Source organism: Arachis hypogaea, chromosome 16 (genome assembly GCF_003086295.3).
Source record: "Arachis hypogaea cultivar Tifrunner chromosome 16, arahy.Tifrunner.gnm2.J5K5, whole genome shotgun sequence".
Lineage (NCBI taxonomy): Eukaryota > Viridiplantae > Streptophyta > Magnoliopsida > Fabales > Fabaceae > Arachis > Arachis hypogaea.
The window spans coordinates 98,398,717-98,421,567 of record NC_092051.1 but is presented as its reverse complement, the minus strand read 5'-3'; the positions used below and the strand labels follow the sequence as shown (position 1 = coordinate 98,421,567).

General features: G+C 38.6%; 2 non-coding genes across 2 annotated transcripts; one reads left to right on the top strand and one right to left on the bottom strand.

The window, feature by feature from the left end:
- Nucleotides 1-1,226: 1,226 nt before the first annotated feature.
- Nucleotides 1,227-1,334, bottom strand: LOC112761436 (small nucleolar RNA R71). The gene has a single exon (XR_003181830.1). It is a non-coding gene; the product is annotated as a small nucleolar RNA R71 (small nucleolar RNA).
- Nucleotides 1,335-20,658: 19,324 nt separating this feature from the next.
- On the top strand, nucleotides 20,659-20,766 carry LOC112760254 (small nucleolar RNA R71). The gene has a single exon (XR_003180703.1). It is a non-coding gene; the product is annotated as a small nucleolar RNA R71 (small nucleolar RNA).
- The last annotated feature ends 2,085 nt before the right edge of the window (nucleotides 20,767-22,851 follow it).

The window sequence follows — 22,851 nt, the reverse complement described above, 5'->3', positions numbered from 1 at the left end:
CCAGGAGGACACTAGAGGGAAGATTTTGTTTTTAATTCAAATCTTTTTCAAATCATATCTCTTCAATCATATCTTTTCAAAATCAATTTCTTTCCATTTTTTAAATTATTATTATTTTCGAAAATCCTTGCTACAACTGGTGATTTAATTCAAAATTTTCAAGTTGTTACTTGCCTATTAAGAAAGGATCAAATTTTAATTCTAGAATCATATCTTTTAATTTTCTGTTAGTCAAGTAATCAACTTTAATTTAAAAAAAAATTCTCTTTTTAATTTGATTCTCAATCATATCTTCTCAATCATATCTTTTCAATCACATCTTTTTCAAAATTAATTTTCAATCATATCTTTTTTATTTCTAATTTCAAAATCTTTTCCAAAAATCACATAATTTCTTTCCCAATCTTAGTTTTCGAAAATCATTTACCAAATTTTCAAAATTTCTTTTAATTATTTCAAAATATTTTTACTTTAATGTCAAAAATTCTTTCCCTCTTCCCAATTCCTTCTATTTAAAGGACTAACACTTCTCCATTATCAGCAATTCGAACTCTGTCCCTCTTGATAAGTTCGAATTATCTCTTCTCTACCTCATCCTTATATTTTTATTTTCCTTTGACACCTCAAGGAATCTCTATACTGTGACATAGAGGATTCCATATTTTCTTCTCCTCTCTTTTCATATGAGCAGGAGCAAGGACAAGGGCATTCTTGTTGAAGCTGATCCTGAACCTGAAAGAACCTTGAAGAGAAAGCTAAAAGAAGCTAAAGTACAACTCTCTATAGAGGACCTAACAGAAACTTTCAAACAGGAAGAAGCCATGGCAGCCGAAAACAACAAAAATGCCAACAATGCAAGGAAGATGCTTGGTGACTTTACTGCACCTACTCCCGACTTCTATGGGAGAAGCATCTCAATTCCTGCCATTGGAGCAAACAACTTTGAGCTTAAGCCTCAATTAGTTTCTCTGATACAACAGAATTGCAAGTTTCATGGACTTCCATTGGAAGATCCTCATCAGTTCTTAGCTGAATTCTTGCAAATATGTGACACTGTCAAGACCAATGGGGTTGATCCCGAGGTCTACAAGCTTATGCTTTTTCCCTTTGCTGTAAGAGACAGAGCTAGAACATGGTTGGATTCACAACCTAAAGAAAGCTTGAACTCTTGGGAAAAGCTAGTCAATGCCTTCTTGGCAAAGTTCTTTCCACCTCAAAAATTGAGCAAGCTTAGAGTGGAAGTCCAAACCTTCAGACAGAAGGAAGGTGAATCCCTCTATGAAGCTTGGGAAAGATACAAGCAATTGATCAGAAGGTGTCCTTCTGACATGCTTTCAGAATGGAGCATCATAGGTATCTTCTATGATGGTCTGTTTGAACTGTCCAAGATGTCATTGGACAGCTCTGCTGGAGGATCTCTTCATCTGAAGAAGACGTCTGCAGAAGCTCAGGAACTCATTGAAATGGTTGTAAATAACCAATTCATGTACACCTCTGAAAGAAATCCTGTGAATAATGGGACAAGTAAGAAGAAAAGAGTTCTTGAGATTGATACTCTGAATGCCATATTGGCTCAGAACAAAATATTGACTTAGCAAGTCAATATGATTTCTCAGAGTCTGTCTGAAATGCAAGTAGCAACAGTCAGTACCAAAGAAGCTTCATCTGAAGAAGAAGCTTATGATCCTGATAACCTAGCAATGGAAGACGTGAATTACATGGGAGAATCCTATGGAAACACCTATAATCCTTCATGGAGAAATCATCCCAACCTCTCATGGAAGGATCAACAGAGGCCTCAACAAGGCTTCAACAACAATAATGGTGGAAGAAATAGGTTTAGCAATGGCAAACCTTTTCCATCATCTTCTCAGCAACAAACAGAGAATTCTAAGCAGAACCACTCTAAATTAGCAACTGTAGTCTCCGATTTAATTAAAACCACTCAAAGTTTCATGACTGAAACAAGGTCCTCCATTAGAAATTTGGAGGCACAAGTGGGTCAGCTGAGTAAGAAAGTTACTGAACTCCCTCCTAGTACTCTTCCAAGCAATACAGAAGAGAATCCAAAAGGAGAGTGCAAGGCCATCAACGTAACCCACACGGCCGAACCTGGAGAGGAGGAAGAGGCAGTGATCTCCACTGAGGAAGACCTCAATGGACGTCCACTAGCCTCCAAGGAGTTCCCTAATGAGGAACCATGGGAATCTGAGGCTCACACTGAGACCATAGAGATTCTATTGAACTTACTTTTGCCATTCATGAGCTCTGATGAGTATTCTTCCTCTAAAGAGGATGAAGATGTTACTGAAGAACAAGTTGCTAAGTACCTTGGAGCAATCATGAAGCTAAATGCCAAGCTATTTGGTAATGAGACTTGGGAGGATGAACCCCCCTTGCTCACCAAAGAACTGGATGACTTGACTAGGCAGAAATTACCTCTGAAGAGACAAGATCTTGAAAAGTTCTCAATACCTTGTACCATAGGCACCATGACCTTTGAGAAGGCTCTATGTGACCTAAGGTCAAGCATAAACCTCATGCCTCTCTCTGTAATGGAGAAGCTAGGGATCCTTGAGGTACAAGCTCCAAGTATCTCACTAGAGATGACAGACAATTCAAGGAAACAGGCTTATGGACTTGTAGAGGATGTCTTGGTAAAGGTTGAAGACCACTACATCCCTGCTGATTTCATAATCCTAGATACTAGGAAGTGTATGGATGAATCTATCATCCTTGGTAGACCCTTCCTAGCCACAGCAAAAGCTGTGATTGATGTTGACAGAGGAGAATTGGTCCTTCAAGTGAATGAGGACTCCCTTGTGTTTAAAGCTCAAAGATCTCCCTCTGTAACCATGGAGAAGAAGCATGAAAAGCTTCTCTCAATACAGAGTCAAACAAAACCCCCACATTCAAACTCTAAGTTTGATGTTGGGAGGCCACAACCAAACTCTAAGTTTGGTGTTAAGAGGCCATCATCATGCTCTGAGTATCTGTGAGGCTCCATGAGAGCCCACTGTCAAGCTACTGACATTAAAGAAGCGCTTGTTGGGAGGCAACCCAATTTTACTTATCTATGTTAAATTTCTATTTTCTATTGTTATTTTATGTTTTCTGTAGGTTGATGATCATGTGAAGTCACAAAAATAATTGAAAAAGTAAAAACAAACTAAAAAACAGAATGAAAAACAGCACACCCTGGAGGAGAAGCCTACTGGCGTTTAAACGCCAGTAAGAGTAGCAGAATGGGCGTTAAATGCCCAGTCTGGCACCATTCTGGGCGTTTAACGCCAGAAATGGGCACCAGACTGGCGTTTAACGCTAGAAATGGGCACCAGACTGGCGTTTAACGCCAGAAAAGGGCAAGAAGCTGGCATTTAACGCCAGAAATGGGCACTAGACTGGCGTTTAACGCCAGAAATGGGCAGCAACCTGGCGTTTAACGTCAGGATTGGCAGCAAAGGGCATTTTGCAAGCCTAATTGGTGCAGGGATGAGAAATCCTTGACACCTCAGGATCTGTGGACCCATAGGATCCCCACCAACCTCAACTCACTCTCTCTCTTCTTCACACCTTTTCATAATACTCTTCCCCAAATACCCTTCACCAATCACCTCAATACCTCTTCCCCAAAAAACCCCTCTCCTATCAAATCCTACCCTCTTCTCCATAATCCCTTCACCAATCCACATCCATCCATCATAAAATCCCACCTACCTCACCATTCAAATTTAAACCACTTTCCCTCCCAAACCCACCCATACATGGCCAAACCCTACCCCACTCTCCACTCCTATATAAACCCATCTTCACTCTTTCATTTTCACACATCATACATACTACTAATCCCCCTTGGCCGAACCATAAAACCCCCTCCATCTCCTCCATTTTCTTCTTCTACTCTTTTCTTTCTTCTTTTGCTCGAGGACGAGCAAACCTTTTAAGTTTGGTGTGGTAAAAGCGTTGCTTTTTATTTTTCCATAACCATTTATGGCACCTAAGGCCAGAGAAACCTCTAGAAAGAGGAAATAGAAGGCAAAAGCTTCCACCTTTGAGTCATGGGAAATGGAGAGATTCATCTCAAAGGTCCATCAAGACCACTTCTATGAACACCCTCAGTGAAGAGGACAAGCTCATCACTAAAAAGAGGATAGAGCAAATAAGAGAGCCCACTTATGGAGCTCTACAAGAGCATGAGGAAATCCCTCATCAAGAAATCTCTGAGATGCCTCAAGGGATGCATTTTCCTCCACAAAATTATTGGGAGCAAATCAACACATCCCTAGGAGAATTAAGTTCCAATATGGGACAACTAAGGGTGGAGCACCAAGAGTATTCTATCCTCCTCCATGAAATTAGAGAAGACCAAAGAGTTATGAGAGAGGAGCAACAAAGGCAAGGAAAAGTTATTGAGGAGCTCAAACACTCCATAAGATCTTCAAGAGGAAGAACAAGCCGCCATTACTAAGGTGGACCCGTTCTTTAATTTTCTTGTTCTTATTTTTCTGTTTTTTGAAATTATGCTTTATATTTTATTTATGTTTGTGTCTTATTACATGATCACTAGTGTCTTAGTGTCTATGCCTTAAAGTTATGAATGTCCTATGAATCCATCACCTTTCTTAAATGAAAAATGTTTTTAATTGCAAAAGAACAAGAAGTACATGAATTTTGAATTTTAAAACAGTTTAATTATTTTGATGTGGTGGCAATACTTTTTGTTTTCTGAATGAATGCTTGAACAGTGCATATTTTTGAATTTGTTGTTTGTGAATGTTAAAATTGTTGGCTCTTCAAAGAATGATGGAAAAGGAAAAATGTTATTGATAATCTGAAAAATCATAAAAATGATTCTTGAAGCAAGAAAAAGCAGTGAATAGCAAAGCTTGCAAAAAAGAAAAAAGAAAAAAAATGGCAAAAAAAAAAGAAAGAAAAAGAAAAAGCAAGCAGAAAAAGCCAATAGCCCTTTAAACCAAAAGGCAAGGGTAAAATAAAAAGGATCCAAGGCTTTGAGCATCAGTGGATAGGAGGACCCATAGGAATAAAATCCCGGCCTAAGCGGCTAAGCTGTCCCTAACCATGTGCTTGTGGCGTGAAGGTGTCAAGTGAAAACTTGAGACTGAGCGGTTAAAGTCGTGGTCCAAAGCAAAAAGAGTGTGCTAAGAGCTCTGGACACCTCTAATAGGAGACTCTAGCAAAGCTAAGTCACAATCTGAAAAGGTTCACCCAGTTATGTGTCTGTGGCATTTATGTATCTGGTGGTAATATTGGAAAATAAAATGCTTAGGGTCACGGCCAAGACTCATAAAGTAACTGTGTTCAAGAATCAACATACTGAACTAGGAGAATCAATAACACTATCTGAATTCTGAGTTCCTATAAAAGCCAATCATTCTGAACTTCAAAGGATAAAGTGAGATGCCAAAACTATTGAGAAGCAAAAAGCTAATAGCCCCGCTCATCTAATTAAGACTGAACTTCATTGATATTTTTGGAATTCATTGTATATTCTCTTCTTTTTATCCTACTTTGTTTTTGGTTGCTTGGGGACAAGCAACAATTTAAGTTTGGTGTTGTGATGAGTGGATAATTTATGCGCTTTTTGGCATTATTTTTAGTATGTTTTTAGTATATTTTAGTTAGTTTTTATTATGTTTTTATTAGTTTTTAAATAAAAATCATATTTCTAGACTTTACTATGAGTTTGTATATTTTTCTGTGATTTCAGGTATTTTTTGGCTGAAATTGAGGGACCTGAGCAAAAATCTGATTCAGAGGCTGAAAAATGACTGCAGATGCTGTTGGATTATGACCTCCCTACACTCGAAGTAGATTTTCTGGAGCTAAAAAAACCCAATTGGCGCGCTCTAAATTGCGTTGAAAAGTAGACATCCTGGGCTTTCCATCAATATATAATAGTCTATACTTTGCCCGAGATTTGATGGCCCAAACTAGCGTTCCAAGTCAGCATAGAAATTCTGGCGTCAAAACGCCAGAACTGGCATAAAAGCTGGAGTTAAACGCCCAAACTGGCACCAAAGCTGGCGTTTAACTCCAAGAAAAGTCTCTACACATGAAAGCTGCAATGCTCAGCCCAAGCACACACCAAGTGGGCCCGGAAGTGGATTTCTGCATTAATTACTTATTTCTGTAACCCTAGGCTACTAATTATCTATAAATAGGACCTTTTACTATTGTATTTTCATCTTGGGACGTTTAGTCCTTAGACCTTTGAGGCTGGCCATTCGGCCATGCTTAGACTATTTTCACTTATGTATTTTCAACAGTGGAGTTTTTACACACCATAGATTAAGGTGTGGAGCTCTACTATTCCTCATGAATTAATGCAAAGTACTATTGTTTTTCTATTCAACTCAAGCCTGTTTCTGTTCTAAGATATCCATTCGTTCTTCACCATGATGAATGTGATGATCTGTGACACTTATCACCATTCTCACCTATGAACGCGTGCCTGACAACCACTTCCGTTCTACATGCAATCAAGCTTGAATATGTATCTCTTGGGTTTCTAATCTAAGATTAGAACCTTCGTGGTATAGGCTAGAATCATTGGCGGTAATTCTTGAGATTCGGAAAGTCTAAACCTTGTCTGTGATATTCCGAGTAGGATCTGGGAAGGGATCACAGTGACGAGCTTCAAACTCGCGAGTGTTGGGCGTAGTGACAGACGCAAAAGGATCAATGGATCCTATTCCAACATGATCGAGAACCAACAGCTGATTAGCCGTGCAGTGACAGCGCATTTGGACCATTTTCACTGAGAGGACGGGAAGTAGCCATTGACAACGGTGATGCCCAATATAAAGCTTGCCATGGAAAGGAGTATGAATGATTGGATGAAGGCAACAGGAAAGCAGAGGTTCAGAAGGAACAAAGCATCTCCATACGCTTATCTGAAATTCCTACCAATGAATTACATAAGTATCTCTATCTTATTTTATGTTTTACTCATATTTTAATTATCAATTCTCCATAACCATTTGAATCCGCCTGACTGAGATTTACAAGGTGACCATAGCTTGCTTCAAGCTGACAATCTCCGTGGGATCGACCCTTACTCACGTAAGGTTTATTACTTGGACGACCCAGTGCACTTGCTGGTTAGTTGTGTGGAGTTGTGATTACAATTGTGCGTACCAAGTTGTTGGCGCCATTGATGATCACAATTTTGTGCACCAGTTACTTTAATTAATTTCAGCTCAATTTCATGCATTTTAGTTGAAAGAAACAAGCACTTAGATGGATTCTTTCATCATGCTTTGATATGTTAAGAACTAAGTGGATTCTGCTCAATTTCATGCAAACAACTCAAGAAAAGTATGAATGAGTGAGTCATCTAAAATTAGTTGCTCAAGAGACAGAGCTTTTGATGTATTACTATTTCTTTGTGACCAGGAACAAGGGGGAGAGCGCCCTTGGCACAGCGTTCTTGCAAGGAGCGCTCCTTCACCAGCCCAGGATAGCGCTACGCTCGTTTAAAGTGCGCTACGTTCTCCTGCAGCACCATACATGACCAGGATAACGCTACGCTCACATTCAAGAGCGCTCTGTGCTTGTGTGCGTATGCACATGAGGAGCTACGTTCTTCACCCAGGAGCGCCTGTGATAGTTTTCAAAGTTGGGATTGAAAATTTGGCTAGTGACGCGTACGCGTGGGTGACGCGTACGCATGGAAGTGGCATTTTTGAAGGGTCACGCGAATGCATGGATAAAGAGGCAGCGAGGAAGTGGTATTTTTGAAAGGGCACGCGTACGCGTGGATGATGCGTACGCGTGGGAGAGCAGCCTTGGCACGAACGCTATGCTCTCCAGGAGAGTGCTGAAGATGATGCGCACGCGTGGGTGACTTGTACGCATAACAAGTGCTGAAGATAGTGATGACGCGCACGCGTGGATGACGTGCACGCGTGGATGCATGAGCGCTACGCTTTCCTCAAGAACGCTACGTTCTCCTGGAGCAGCATATTCCAAGTACCAACTAAAAAGCCCACTTGAAGCAACTTGCAAGTACACCTGAAGAAGCCACTGAACTAGTATAAATAGGGGGCACCTTGATTCATTGAAGACTTCTTCTAGATCTTCTTTTTACTTCTCTTTCTTTCAGATTCTTTGTACGTTGCACTTTTTGGAATTTTTACTTTCTGCTCAGACTCTACATCACTTCCAATTTCACTTTCTGCTTATAGTTTTATTTCCTTTTTCTTTCCTATGCTTAGTTTAATTTCCAGTTTTGAATTTCTATTTCTACTTGGAGCTATGAGCCACCAAACCCCATTTTCACTAGGGGGAGGAGCTCTGTTGGTTTTAATGAATTAATACTCCTTCTTTTCTTCTCAATTTAATTTGATTTATCTAAGAGGGAACTCTTGTGCTTTATAGATTCAATTACTATCGAGAGAGGAATTGAATCTACTTGAATTGTGTGATGAACTTGAGAAAGAAGTCATAGAATTCAGTTTGGGTTTTATCCTCTTATGATTCTCTTGATTGATATATTCTGGGTTGGTATGTGAGATGTAACCACCCTAAATTGAAATCCAGAGAGTTGTGTGGCAGTTGGGATTAGAAATTGATCTTCATCTCTTCTCATGAGTAATTAGATCAAGAGATTGGCAATTGTTTATGATAAGAGAAATTGAGTCACCAAGAGATTGGGATCTAATCATTCACAATATGCCATAGATCTGTTTACATGACTGAGAAGGAATTGATCACCATTAATTCATGAGAAATCAACATCTCTGATTCCTAGTGATCCTAACCATCACAAGTTTTCACTTCAATTTCTTTTAAGTTTCTAATCACCCAATACCAAATTTCCATGTTTAATTCCTGCAATTTATAAATCCAGTCATTTACAATTCAGCTTTTACATTCTTGCAATTTACGCTTCTGCTATTTACATTTCGGTTCTTATTTTCTTGCACTTTAAGTTTCTGCTATTACATCTCCAGTCATTTAATTCATTCTCTTCTACTTTCAGTCATTTCAATTTCCTGTCATTTATATTTCTGAACTTTACTTTCATGGTGAATATATCAAGAAATCACAAATTGTTTGCCTAACTAGAACACCATTTAACTAAAATTGCTTAATCTACTAATCTTCGTGGGATCCACCTCACTCTTGTGAGTATTATTACTTGATACGACCCGGTATACTTGTCGGTAATTACATGAAATTAAATTTTCCGTATCAAAACGCACTATCGTGATTGAAATGCAAAGCTCGTGGCAGTGACAAGCCTTATTTTAATATTTTTCGATGAATATTTTAAATTACAGACAAATTTTCTGTCTATAATAATTTAATAAAATGTAACATTTTTGTCCATTTAATTACAGACGGATTTTCCGTCGGTAACCATTTCCCACGAAAAAAATTATTTTTTCCAACAGAATTATCGACGGATTCTCTTTTTCGTCTGCAATTTATGCTAATTCATTTTTTTTTGGTTTCTGACAAAAAATTCCTCGAAAATTCTGTCTATATTTTTGTGGGATAAAATTCGTCGGAAATATCCGTCTAAAATAACTAATTTTCTAGTAGTGAGAGTAGTCTTCACAAGAAGTCCAGTCATACCACATATTGTGAACCGGATCCTGTCTCTGGAGCATGTTGAACTGATTCATGCATGAGAGCACAGAGAGAAAGTTCACAATGAGGGGCGAAGATTTGAGCCCCTATGAATCTTCGTAAAGGAGCTGTTCGTCAAGCTAATGACGGTAAAGAAGCGCTTGTTGGGAGGCAACCTAACCATACGTATCCTATAGCTTACTTTTACTTTTTTTTATGCTATTTTAGTTTATTTGAGTTTGATTGCATATTAAGTTATTTTCTATTAATTTACATAGTTTTTCTCATATTTCTAACGTTTGTGATCATGTGTAGCAATTAGAACAGAAACAAGAAAGCATATCAGGACAAACAGAACACCTTGGAGGATACTTGGTGCATGAATTTTAAACTCGCACAACTGAACCGACAAGTGCATCAAGTCATCCAAGTAATACCTCAGGTGAGTGAGGGTCGAATCCCACGAGGATTGCCGGATTGAAATTCACAAGCATACATGCAAGCTAACTATTTCTCAAGTGCTTTGGGAACAAGCAACTTCCAATAACTTTACAGGAACCTCCTGAGAAAATGGTGCACCATCATCCAAGGAAGTGAATGAGCAAAAACTATGGATGATGACAACAAGGGGACAGCTAGAAACCATCACCGAAGGTTGTATTGTTACTTAATTCCATATACTTGAAATGCTAAAAATTGGAAGTCCCAAGGTGCCCTCGATTAATAGTTACTCATTAGTTTAAATCATTAGAATTTAATGTTTGTTTTTATTATTTCGTCATATATGTGCTGGTTTTAATGTCAATGCTGCATCTTCACCTTGTTTACTTGTATGCTTGTCCTTTTTAAGCCAAATAAAAAGAGAATGTTTGTTATAAAAGACCAGAGTGGAATTCATATTGTGGAGTAAGTTCCTAATTTTGTGGTGTGGTAATAGATTAGCTAAGTTGGTTCACCAATAAGGTAGGAAGGCAACTATCTGTCCTGAATCATATGCTTGAAACACACCCCCATGAGACTAGCTAAATAACAAGATCCTAATAAGAAAAAGGGAAAGAGAAAATGAAAGTTGAAAAAAATAAAAGAAAAAAAAGAGTAAGAAATAAGGCTAGGCACCAAAGGTTTGAATCTTGAGGCAAGTGTCTGTGGTGTTCCTGTGTAAGGGATTTACTTGGATGAATAAGCTCTTAGGGGTGCCTTATCACTTGGTAACTTGGGTTAACTAACCCGGGATTATCAGCTGAAAGTCCACTATCAAGAGTAACCTTTGCTACAGAACACTTAGTAACCCAAAGAGGTGCTGGACACCAAGGTCTTAAGAAAAGAAAATAACAAACCATGTGCCTGTGGTGTGTATGTATGGGGGAAAGAGACTTGAGGGAGTAAGTCCTTTGGGGTGTCTTAACACCTAGCACCTTGAACCAACTGGTTCGGGAGTGCTGGCTGAAAGCTTAACTTAAAGAGTCGCCCACTCACAGAGCACTTAGCCTAAGAGCACAATCAAACCCTGAAAACAACAAAAGGATCAATGAATAACAGTCTCATAGGGTGCAATCAAGTGAGTATTCCAGGACATGATAAAGGTCTGAAAGCCAGTGAAAGAATGAACCTAAGTTGCTATGCATGAAACCACCATAAAACCAAGGACATGACTTCCACAATAATGACTCATTTCTCTTGGCATTTCATTCATCATTCTCTTGTTCCAGTACTTGCTTAGGGACAAGCAAGCTTTAAGTTTGGTGTTGTGATGCCAGGGCATTTTGGCCAGTTTCACTGACCTTTTCTTTACTGTTCTAGGGTAGTTTCATGCATTTTCTTAGGAAATAAGCAAGTTTTGGGTAGAATTTCACTTACATCTTGATTCAAGCAAACATTGTGCACTTTACATGATTTCATGAGAATTATGCAAGAATTGTATGACAAACTGGATGATGCATGTCTCATGATTTGGATTAGAACTTTGATGCACTCTATTGGTTAATTTCAGGACAAAGGAAGCAAGGAAGAACCACGTTAGCAGCAACGTTAGTCTAACTAACGTAACCACTAACGTGGGATGGGAGCTAGCTTGCAACGTTAATGAGAAAAGTAATTGCCAATAACGTCCTCGAAGCCATCATATCCTACGTTAAGAGTCACGTTAACTAAGTTAACGTGAACTCTAACGTGGAAGAAGAAAATGAAGCCAACGTTAGCGACACTCACCTTTGTCACTAACGTTGGACCAAGCTCATATTGGCCACGTTAAGAGCCACGTTAACTCAGATAACGTGGACTCTAACGTGGGGAAGCAAAAGAATGGCCAACATTAGTGACACTCACCTTTATCACTAACGTTGGACTAAGCCACTTTGAGCCACGTTAGTTGTAAGTTAACGTGGAAGCTAACGTGGAGGCAGCAAGAATCGCCAACGTTAGTGACACTCACCTTTGTCACTAACGTTGGAATGAGCCACTATGAGCAATGTTAACTCCCACGTTAACGTAGTTAACGTGGAAGCTAACGTGGATGAAAGAATGATGAGCCAACGTTAGTGACACTCACCTTTGTCACTAATGTTGGAGATGGCTATCACCACCACGTTAGAAGCCATGTTAACCTAGTTAACGTGAACTCTAACGTGGGAAGTATGGGCATTTTGAAATGTTAGTGACAAAGGTAAGTGTCACTAACGTTTTCGAAGATTTGGCAAGCCTACGTTAAAGGTCACGTTAGCCACACTAACATGAACTCTAACGTAGGGAAGGGAGGATTCTCAATGTTATTGGAAAAGGTAAGTCCCAATAACATGTGCAAAGGATTAAGAAGCAACGTTAGTGGTCACGTTGGTGCCACTAACGTTGAAGTTAACGTGGATCACCCTTGGGTTAGGAACGTTAGTGAAAAAGGTGACTGCCACTAACGTTCTCGAACCCACACTTTCACTTAACGTTAACGCCACTAACGTCCTAAGCTAAAAGTCCCTGCCTACTTCATACTTTCTCTCTGCAAGTAAAGCTAAGCCCACTGAAGAGGATAACTGCTTCAAACTCAAGATCCAAAGGCCCATATCCAAGATTTGAAGAACCAACTAGAAGATCAGAAGAGTAGTATATATAGGGGTAGTTTTGAATAAAAAAGGGGGTTGAAAATTTGAGAACTACTCTCTGTATTTTACTTTCTCTGCAACTTTTAGTTTAATTCTCAGAATGTACTATCCATCTATGCTTTTCATTCCCAGAGCTATGAACAACTAAACCCCTTTCATTGGGTTAGGGAGCTCTGTTGTAATTTGATGGATCAATATTAGTTTTCATTATTCTTCTTCTATCTTTTCTCTTGATTTTACTAGAAAGATTTCAATCTTCATTCAATTGGGTAGTTATCTTGGAAAAGAAGCTATTCATACTTGGATCTCTTCGGAACTTTTGAAGAGGAATGAAGAGATCATGCTAGAAATGCTTTCTCATGTTGGACCAAATTGGGGTTTGGATGGATATAGTGACATATAATCCTACCAACACTTTGATTTGGAAATACATGTGGTATAATCAGTGACCATACTTCATCTCTTCTCATGAGCAATTGACCAAAGAATTGGCTATTGATCAAGATTTGAGAGATTGAATTACCAAGAAATTGGAATTCGATCACTTAAGATTGCCAAGGAGATCAATGAATGCATTGATTGAGGAAGAGATGAAAATGAACTTGATCCGGAGAATGCAACATCTCCTAAGCCCAATGAATTCCCCATTTCTGATTTTACCCATTCTCTATAAATTCTGCAATCTACTTTTATGAGCATCTTCCCCATTCCCATTTAAGATTCTGCAATTTACTTTCCGCTATTTACATTCAGCTCTTTATTTCCAGCATTTACGTTTTCTGCTATTTACTTTCCCGCAATTTAATTTTCTGCAAATCTCAAACCTAATTTTGCTTAGTTCAACTAGAACATTCCTCTAATTAAAGTTGCTTGACCAATCAATCCCTGTGGAATTCGACCTCACTCTATTGTGAGTTTTTACTTGACGACAATTCGGTATACTTGCCGAAGGAAAATTGTTAAGAGACAAGTTTCTGTGCATCATAGGTGCATAAACCAACAATAACAAAATCGATAAATGGCAAGGATATAAGTGATTAAGCAATGGGTCGTGGTCATTAATCTCCTCAGATCCAGACTAAACATCCGAACGGACTAGATCAATCTGGGAGAGGGTGAAGCGCACGCAAGTTAATCCCTTTGTTGATTCTACTCAAAATGCCACAGACAAGGTCGGATCTTCCAGATCAGAGACTATTGCTCTTATGGTTCTAGCCCTTAGAGCCACAGGAACCTCAATTGCCCCTGACTAACGAGGTTATATGTCACATAACCCGATTAATCCAGATAATTCTGTTGGAACCCGTGATGCATCCTCAAGCTGTAACTCAATACTATCATGGTCAAGACTCGTAAAGAACTCATGTAGAATCAAGATTCATAAGGATGAAGAACGACAATGCATCATAGAATAGAATCACACATTCATTGAAATAGAAAAGTAATTGTATTAATTCATAGGAATCAGCAAAGCTCCTAACCTTAACTTAGGAGGTTTAGTTGCTCACACTGTACAGAGAGTAATATGAAATGTTTGAAAAGTGGTCAAAGAGATAAAGATTGGAGAAGATCCTAAACAAGGATGATCTTCCCTTATTTATACTAATCTAATAATTAAAAATTATAAAAATGAAGTAAACTAAGTTGACTAATGCGAAAATCTACTTCTGGGCCCACTTGGTGAGTGTTTGGGCTGAGCTTGGCTTCTAAGTTGAAGGAGTGGGCATTGAGCACCCTCTAGGGAGTGAGTACGTTGCTTCCTTGCTCCCCTTGTGGCATTGAACGCTAGGTTTGGCATTCAACACTGGCCTTGGTCCTCTTGGGGCGTTGAATGCCCCCACAAGGGGTAGTTTGGGCGTTCAACGCCCTTTTTGGGCAGTCCAATCTAAAGAAAAGTATAGACTATTATATATTGCTGGAAAGCTCTGGAAGTTAACTTTCGAACGCCGTTAAGAATGAGTCATTTGAACCTCTATAACTTCAGAAATGATTGTTTAAATACACGGAGGTCAGATTCTGACAGCATCTGCTATGCTTTCCTTGCCTCTAGATCAGACTTTTGCCAAAACTTGCCAAATTCACCCAAAATTCACCTAAAATCATAAGAAAAACATAAAAGCTCAAAGTAGAATCCAAAAAGTTAATTTTGCATAAAAACCTACTAAAACATAATAAAACTCAACAAAACATACTGAAAACACTAAGAAAATGACATCAAAAAGCGTATAAAATATCCGCTCATCAGAATACCAAACTTAAACTGTTGCTTGTCCTCAAGTAATAAAAAACAAGTAGGATTAAAAAGAAGAGAGAGACACTGGTACGCGGATTCGTGATCACACTTTAATTATGTAAAGTTCATTGCTCTTTCTTTCCCTGGAAATGGCGCCAAAAACATGATGCCAAAACCACGGTTCACAACTCCGTGTAACTGACCAGCAAGTACACTGGGTCGTCCAAGTAATACCTTACGTGAGTAAGGGTCAAATCCCACGGAGATTGTTGGTATGAAGCAAGCTATGGTCACCTTGCAAATCTCAGTTAGGCAGATATAAATTGATAATGGTGTTTTCGAATAATAAATAATAGAATAGGGATAGAGGTACTTATGTAAATCATTGGTAGGAATTTCAGATAAGCGAATGGAGATGCTTTTCGTTCTTCTGAACCTCTGCTTTCCTGCTATCTTCATCCAATCAGTCTTACTCCTTTCCATGGCTGGCTTTATGTGATACATCACCACTGTCAATGGCTACTTTCGGTCATCTTTTGGGAAAATGATCCAATGCCCTGTCACGGCACGGCTAATCGTCTGGAGGCATCACCCTTGTCAATGGCTTCATCTTATCCTCTCAGTGAAAATGGTCAACGCACCCTGTCACAGCACGGCTATTCATCTGTCGGTTCTCGATCATGCTGGAATAGGATTTACTATCCTTTTGCGTCTGTCACTAACGCCCTGCAATCACGAGTTTGGAGCTCGTCACAGTCATTCATTCATTGAATCCTACTTGGAATACCACAGACAAGGTTTAGACTTTCTGAATTCTCTTGAATGCCGCCATCATTCTAGCTTACGCCACGAAGATTCTGATTAAGAGATCTAAGAGATACTCATTCAATCGAAGGTAGAACGGAAGTGGTTGTCAGGCACGCATTCATAGGGAATGATGATGATTGTCACGTTCATCACATTCAGGTTGAAGAGCGAATGAATATCTTAGAAGCGAAACAAGATGAATTGAATAGAAAACAGTAGTACTTTGCATTAATCTTTGAGGAACAGCAGAGCTCCACACCTTAATCTATGGAGTGTAGAAACTCTACCGTTAAAAATACATAATTGAAAGGTCCAGGCATGGCCGAATGGCCAGCCCCTCTGATCTAAGAACCAGGCGTCCAAAGATGTCTAATACAATAGTAAAATGTCCTATTTATAATAAACTAGTCACTAGGGTTTACATGAGTTAGTAATTGATGCATAAATCCACTTCTGGGGCCCACTTGGTGTGTGCTTGGGCTGAGCTTTGAGTGTTGCATGTGTAGAGGTCCTCCTTGGAGTTGAACGCCAGCTTTTGTGCCAGTTTGGGCGTTCAACTCTGGTTTTGGCTCATTTTCTGGCGCTGGACGCCAGATTTGGGTAGAAAACTGGCGTTGAACGCCAGTTTACGTCATCTATTCTTGGTCAAAGTGTGGACTATTATACATTTCTGGAAAGCCCTGGATGTCTACTTTTCAACGCAATTGGAAGCGCGCCATTTCGAGTTCTGTAGCTCCAAAAAATCCACTTTGAGTGCAGGGAGGTCAGAATCCAATAGCATCAGCAGTCCTTTTTCAACCTCTGAATCTGATTTCTGCTCAAGTCCCTCAATTTCAGCCAGAAAATACCTGAAATCACAGAAAAATAGACAAACTCATAGTAAAGTCCAGAAATGTGAATTAGCATAAAAACTAATGAAAACATCCCTAAAAATAACTAGATCCTACTAAAAACATATTAAAAACAATGTCAAAAAGCGTATAAATTATCCGCTCATCACAACACCAAACTTAAATTGTTGCTTGTCCCCAAGCAACTGAAAATCAAATAGGATAAAAAGAAGAGAATATAATATAAATTCCAAACTATCAATGAAACATAGCTCCAACCATATGAGCGGGACTTATAGCTTTTTGCCTCTTGAATAGTTTTGGCATCTCACTTTATTCATTGAGGTTCAGAATGATTGGCATCTATAGGAACTCAGAGTTCAGATAGTGTTATTGATTCTCCTAGTTCAGTATGATGATTCTTGAACACAACTTCTTTATGAGTCTTGGCCGTGGCCCTAAGCACTTTGTTTTCCAGTATTACCACCGGATATATAAATACCACAGACACATAATTGGGTGAACCTTTTCAGATTGTGACTCAGCTTTGCTAAAGTCTCCAATTAGAGGTGTCCAGGGTTCTTAAGCACACTCTTTTTTTTTTGCTTTGGACCTTGACTTTAACCGCTCAGTCTCAAGTTTTCACTTGACACCTACACGCCACAAGCACATGGTTAGGGACAGCTTGGTTTAGCCGCTTAGACCAGGATTTTATTCCTTTAGGCCCTCCTATCCACTGATGCTCAAAGCCTTGGGATCCTTTTTATTTGCCCTTGCCTTTTGGTTTTAAGGGTTATTGGCTTTTTTTCTCTTGCCTCTTGGTTTTAAGAGCTTTGGCTTTTTCTGCTTGCTTTTTCTTTTTCTTTTTTTTTCGCCTATTTTTTTTCCTGCAAGCTTTGTTCTTTGCTGCTTTTTCTTGCTTCAAGAATCATTTTTATGATTTTTCAGATTATCAAATAACATGTTTCCTAGTCATCATTCTTTCAAGAGCCAACATATTTAACATTCTTAAACAATAACTTCAAAAGACATATGCACTGTTCAAGCATTCATTCAGAAAATAAGAAGCATTGTCACCACATCAATATAATTAAGCTAAGTTCAAGGGTAAATTCGAAACTCATGTACTTCTTGTTCTTTTGAATTAAAACATTTTTTATTTAAGAGAGGTGATGGATTCATAGGACATTCATAACTTTAAGGCATAGTTACTAACTACTAATGATCATGTAATGAAGACACAAACATAGATAAGCACATCACATAGAAAACGAAAAACAGAAGAGATAAGAACAAGGAATGAATCCACCTTAGTGATGGTGGCGTTTCCTTCTTGAGGAACCAATGATGTCCTTGAGCTCTTCTATGTCTCTTCGTTGTCTTTGTTGCTCCTCCCTCATTGCTTTTTGATCTTCTCTTATTTCATGAAGCATGATGGAGTGCTCTTGATGTTCCACCCTTAGTTGCTTCCAATAATTGTGTGGAAGAAAATGTATCCCCTGAGGTATCTCAGGGATCTCTTGATTTGCAGTCAAATATTCTACCACTGAGCTATAGACCCTTGATGGAAGCTTTTATCTTCCCTTTCCTCTTTCTAGAGGTTTCTCTGGCCTTAGGTGCCATCAATGGTTATGGAAAAAAACAAAAAAGCTATGCTTTTACCACACCAAACTTAGAATGTTGCTCGCCCTCGAGCAAAAGAAGAAAGAATAGAAGAAGAAGAAGAAGATATGGAGGAGATGGGGGATGTGTGTATTCGGCCATATGGGTGGGATTGGGTGGGAAAGAGATATTGAATTTTGTAGGTAAGTGGGATGTATGGATGTGAGTGGTGAATGGAAAACGGAAGGGATGATCATGAATGGAAAGAGAGATGATGAGGTAGGTGGGGATCCTGTGGGGTCCACAGATCCTGAGATGATCCTATGGGGTCCACAGATCCTGAGATGATCCTGTGGGGTCCACAGATCCTGAGGTGTCAAGGCATTTACATCCCTGCACCAATTTAGGCATGTAAAATGCCCTTGTACACAACTCTGGGCGTTCAGCGCCAGGTTGGTGGCCATTTTGGGCGTTCAACGCCCATTTGTGTTCCATTTCTGGCGTTGAACGCCAGAACCATGCCTGTTCTGGCGTTCAGCGCCCAGAAGCTGCCCATTTTGGGCGTTCAGCGCCAGAACCATGCTCTGTTCTGGCGCTGAACGCCAGACAGATACTCCTCCAGGGTGTGATTTTTCTTCTGCTATTTTTGATTCCGTTTTCAATTTTTATATTTATTTTGTGACTCTACATGATCATGAACCTACAAAGACATATAACTAAGAAAAATATAGTTAGATAAATAAAAATTGGGTTGCCTCCCAACAAGCGCTTCTTTAATGTCAATAGCTTGACAGTGGGCTCTCATGGAGCCTCACAGATGTGCAGAGCTTTGTTGAGACTCTCCAACACCAAACTTAGAGTTTGGATAAGGGAGTTCAACACCAAACTTAGAGATTGGTTGTGGCCTCCCAACACCAAACTTAGAGTTTGACTATGGGGGCTCTGGTTGACTCTGCTTTGAGAGAAGCTTTTTCTGCTTCCTCTCCATGGTTGCAGAGGGAGATCCTTGAGTTTTAAACACAAGGGAGTCCTTATTCCATTGAAGGACTATTTCACCTCTGTCAACATCAATCACAGCTCTTGCTCTGGCCAGGAAAGGTCTTTCTAGGATGATGGATTCATCCTCTTCCTTTCCAGTATCCAGGACTATGAAATCAGCAGGGATGTAAAGGCCTTCAACCTTTACTAACACGTCCTCTACTTGTCCATAAGCATGTTTTCTTGAACTGTCTGCCATCTCTAATGAGATTTTAGCAGCTTGCACCCCATAGATTCCCAGTTTCTCTATTACAGAGAGAGGCATGAGGTTTATCCCTGAACCAAGGTCACACAGAGCCTTAAAGATCATGGTGCCTATGGTACAAGGTATTATGAACTTTCCAGGATCCTGTCTCTTCTGAGGCAATGTCAGTTGATCCAGATCACTTAGTTCATTGATGAACAAGGGAGGTTCAACTTCCCAAGTATCAATGCCAAATAATTTGGCATTCAGCTTCATGATTGCACCAAGAAACTTGGCAGTTTGCTCTTCAGTAACATCCTCATTCTCTTCAGAAGAGGAATACTCATCAGAGCTCATGAAGGGCATAAGGAGGTTCAATGGAATCTCTATGGTCTCTAGATGAGTCTCAGATTCCTTTGGTTCCTCAGAGGGAAGCTCCTTATTGGTCACTGGACGTCCTAGGAGGTCTTCCTCCTTAGGATTCACGACCTCCTCTCCCTCATTGGGTTCGGCCATTTTGCTTATGTCAATAGCCTTGCACTCTCCTTTTGGATTCTCTTCTGTATTGCTCGGGAGAGTACTGGGAGGGATTTCAGTGATCCTTTTACTCAGCTGGCCCACTTGTGCTTCCAAATTTCTAATGGAAGACCTTGTTTCATTCATGAAACTCACAGTGGCCTTAGACAAATCAGAGACTAAGTTTGCTAGATTAGAAGTATTTTGTTCAGAGTTCTCTGTCTGTTGCTGAGTGGATGATGGAAAAGGTTTGCTGTTGCTAAACCTGTTTCTTCCACCATTATTAAAGCCTTGTTGAGGCTTTTGATCCTTCCATGAGAAATTTGGATGATTTCTCCATGATGAGTTATAGGTGTTTCCATAAGGTTCACCTAAGTAATTCACCTCTGCTATTGCAGGGTTCTCAGGATCATAAGCTTCTTCTTCATAAGAAGCCTCTTGAGTACTGTTGGATGCAGCTTGCATTCCATGCAGACTCTGAGAGATCATATTGACTTGCTGAGTCAATATTTTATTCTGAGCCAATATGGCATTCAGAGTATCAACTTCAAGAACTCCCTTCTTCATAGGCGTCCCATTACTCACAGGATTCCTTTCAGAAGTGTACATGAACTGGTTATTAGCAACCATGTCAATGAGTTCTTGAGCTTCTGCAGGCGTTTTCTTTAGGTGAATGGATCCACCTGCAGAAGTGTCCAGTGACATCTTTGATAGCTCAGATAAACCATCATAGAATATATCCAGGATGGTCCATTCTGAAAGCATGTCATAAGGACACTTTTTGGTCAACTGTTTGTATCTTTCCCAAGCTTCATAGAGGGATTCACCTTCTTTCTGTCTGAAGGTTTGAACATCAGCTCTAAGCTTGCTCAGCTTTTGAGGAGGAAAGTACTTGGCTAAGAAAGCCATGACCAGCTTATCCCAAGAGTTCAGGCTGTCTTTGGGTTGAGAATCCAACCATAATTTAGCTCTATCTCTTACAGCAAAAGGGAAAAGCATGAGCCTGTAGACTTCAGGATCTACTACATTAGTCTTAATAGTATCACATATCTGCAAGAATTCAGTTAAGAACTGAAAAGGATCTTCAGATGGAAGTCCATGAAACTTGCAGTTCTGCTACATCAGAGAAACTAATTGAGGTTTCAGCTCAAAGTTGTTTGCTCCAATGGCAGGAATGGAGATGCTTCTTCCATGTAAATTGGAATTAGGTGCAGTGAAGTCACCAAGCATCTTCCTTATATTATTATTATTTTCGGCTTCCATCTCCTCTTCTTGTTCGAAAATTTCTGAAAGGTTATCTCTGGATTGTTGTATTTTAGCTTCTCTTAATTTTTTCTTCAGAGTCCTTTCAGGTTCTGGATCTGCTTCAACAAGAATATTCTTGTCCTTGCTCCTGCTCATATGACAAAGAAGAGGGCACAGAAAAATAATAATAATAATAGAGATCCTTTATACCACAGTAAAAGGGATCCCTGTGTGAGTAGAAGAAGAGGGGGAGACAAAGAATGTAATATAATGGAAGAAACACAACTGTGAGGAGGGTTGAGATGTGAGATGAGATGTTAGTAGATGAATAAATAAATAGAATAAGATGAGAGAGAAGGAACTTTCGAAAATAATTTTTAAAAAAGAGTTAGTGATTTTTGAAAATAGTTTTTGAAAAATGTTAGTAATTTTCGAAAATTAAGATCTAAAAATTAAAATAATTAATAAATTAAAAAGAAATTTTGAAAAAGGGGGGAGATATTTTCGAAAATGAGAGAGAGAGAGTTAGTTAGGTAGTTTTGAAAAAGTTAAGAAACAAACAAAAAGTTAGTTAGTTAGTTGAAACAAATTTGAAAATCAATTTTGAAAAGATAAGAAGTTAGGAAGTTAGAGAAGATATTTTGAAATTAGATTTTTGAAAAAGATAAGATGAGAAGATATTTTTGAAAAGATATGATAGAAATTAGTTTTTGAAAAAGATTTGATTTTTAAAATCACAATTAATGACTTGATTCATAAGAAATCACAAGATATGATTCTAGAACTCAAAGTTTGAATCTTTCTTAACAAGCAAGTAACAAACTTGAAATTTTTGAATCAAAACATTAATTGTTATTGTTATTTTCGAAAATTTGGTATAAAAATAAGAAAAAGATTTTTGAAAAATATTTTTGGAATTTTCGAAAATAACTAAGAATTTTGAAAAAGATTTGATTTTTGAAAAAGATTTTGAAAAAGATAAGATTTTCAAATTGAAAATTTGATTTGACTCATGAGAAACAATTTGATTTAAAAATTTTTGAAAAAGTCAATCCAAATTTTCGAATTTGATGAGAGAAAATGGGAAAGATATTTTTTTTATTTTTTGAAATTTTTATGATGAGAGAGAAAAACACTAAAGAGATGCAATGCATGAAATTTTTAGATCAAAACATGTGATGCATGTAAGAATGCTATGAATGTCAAGATGAACACCAAGAACACTATGAATGTCAAGATGAACATCATAGACACAATTTTGAAAAATTTTTAATGCAAAGAAAACATGCAAGACACCAAACTTAGAATTCTTTAATGCTTAGACACTAAGAATTCAAGAATGCATATGAAAAACAAGAAAAGACACAAAACATGCAAATGCAAAGATCAAACAAGAAGACTTATCAAGAACAACTTGAAGATCATGAAGAACACTATGAATGCATGAATTTTCGAAAAATGCAAGATGCACATGCAATTAACACCAAACTTATAACATGACTCAAGACTCAAACAAGAAACAGAAAAATATTTTTGATTTTTATGATTTTCTAATTTTTTTTTGGATTTTTTTTTCGAAAATTATTTGTAAAAGAAAAAATAAGGATTCCAAAATTTTTAATATGAATTCTAGGAATCTTGCCATGTTAGTCTAAAGCTTCAGTCCAGGAATTAGACATGGCTCACTAGCCAGCCAAGCTTTCAATG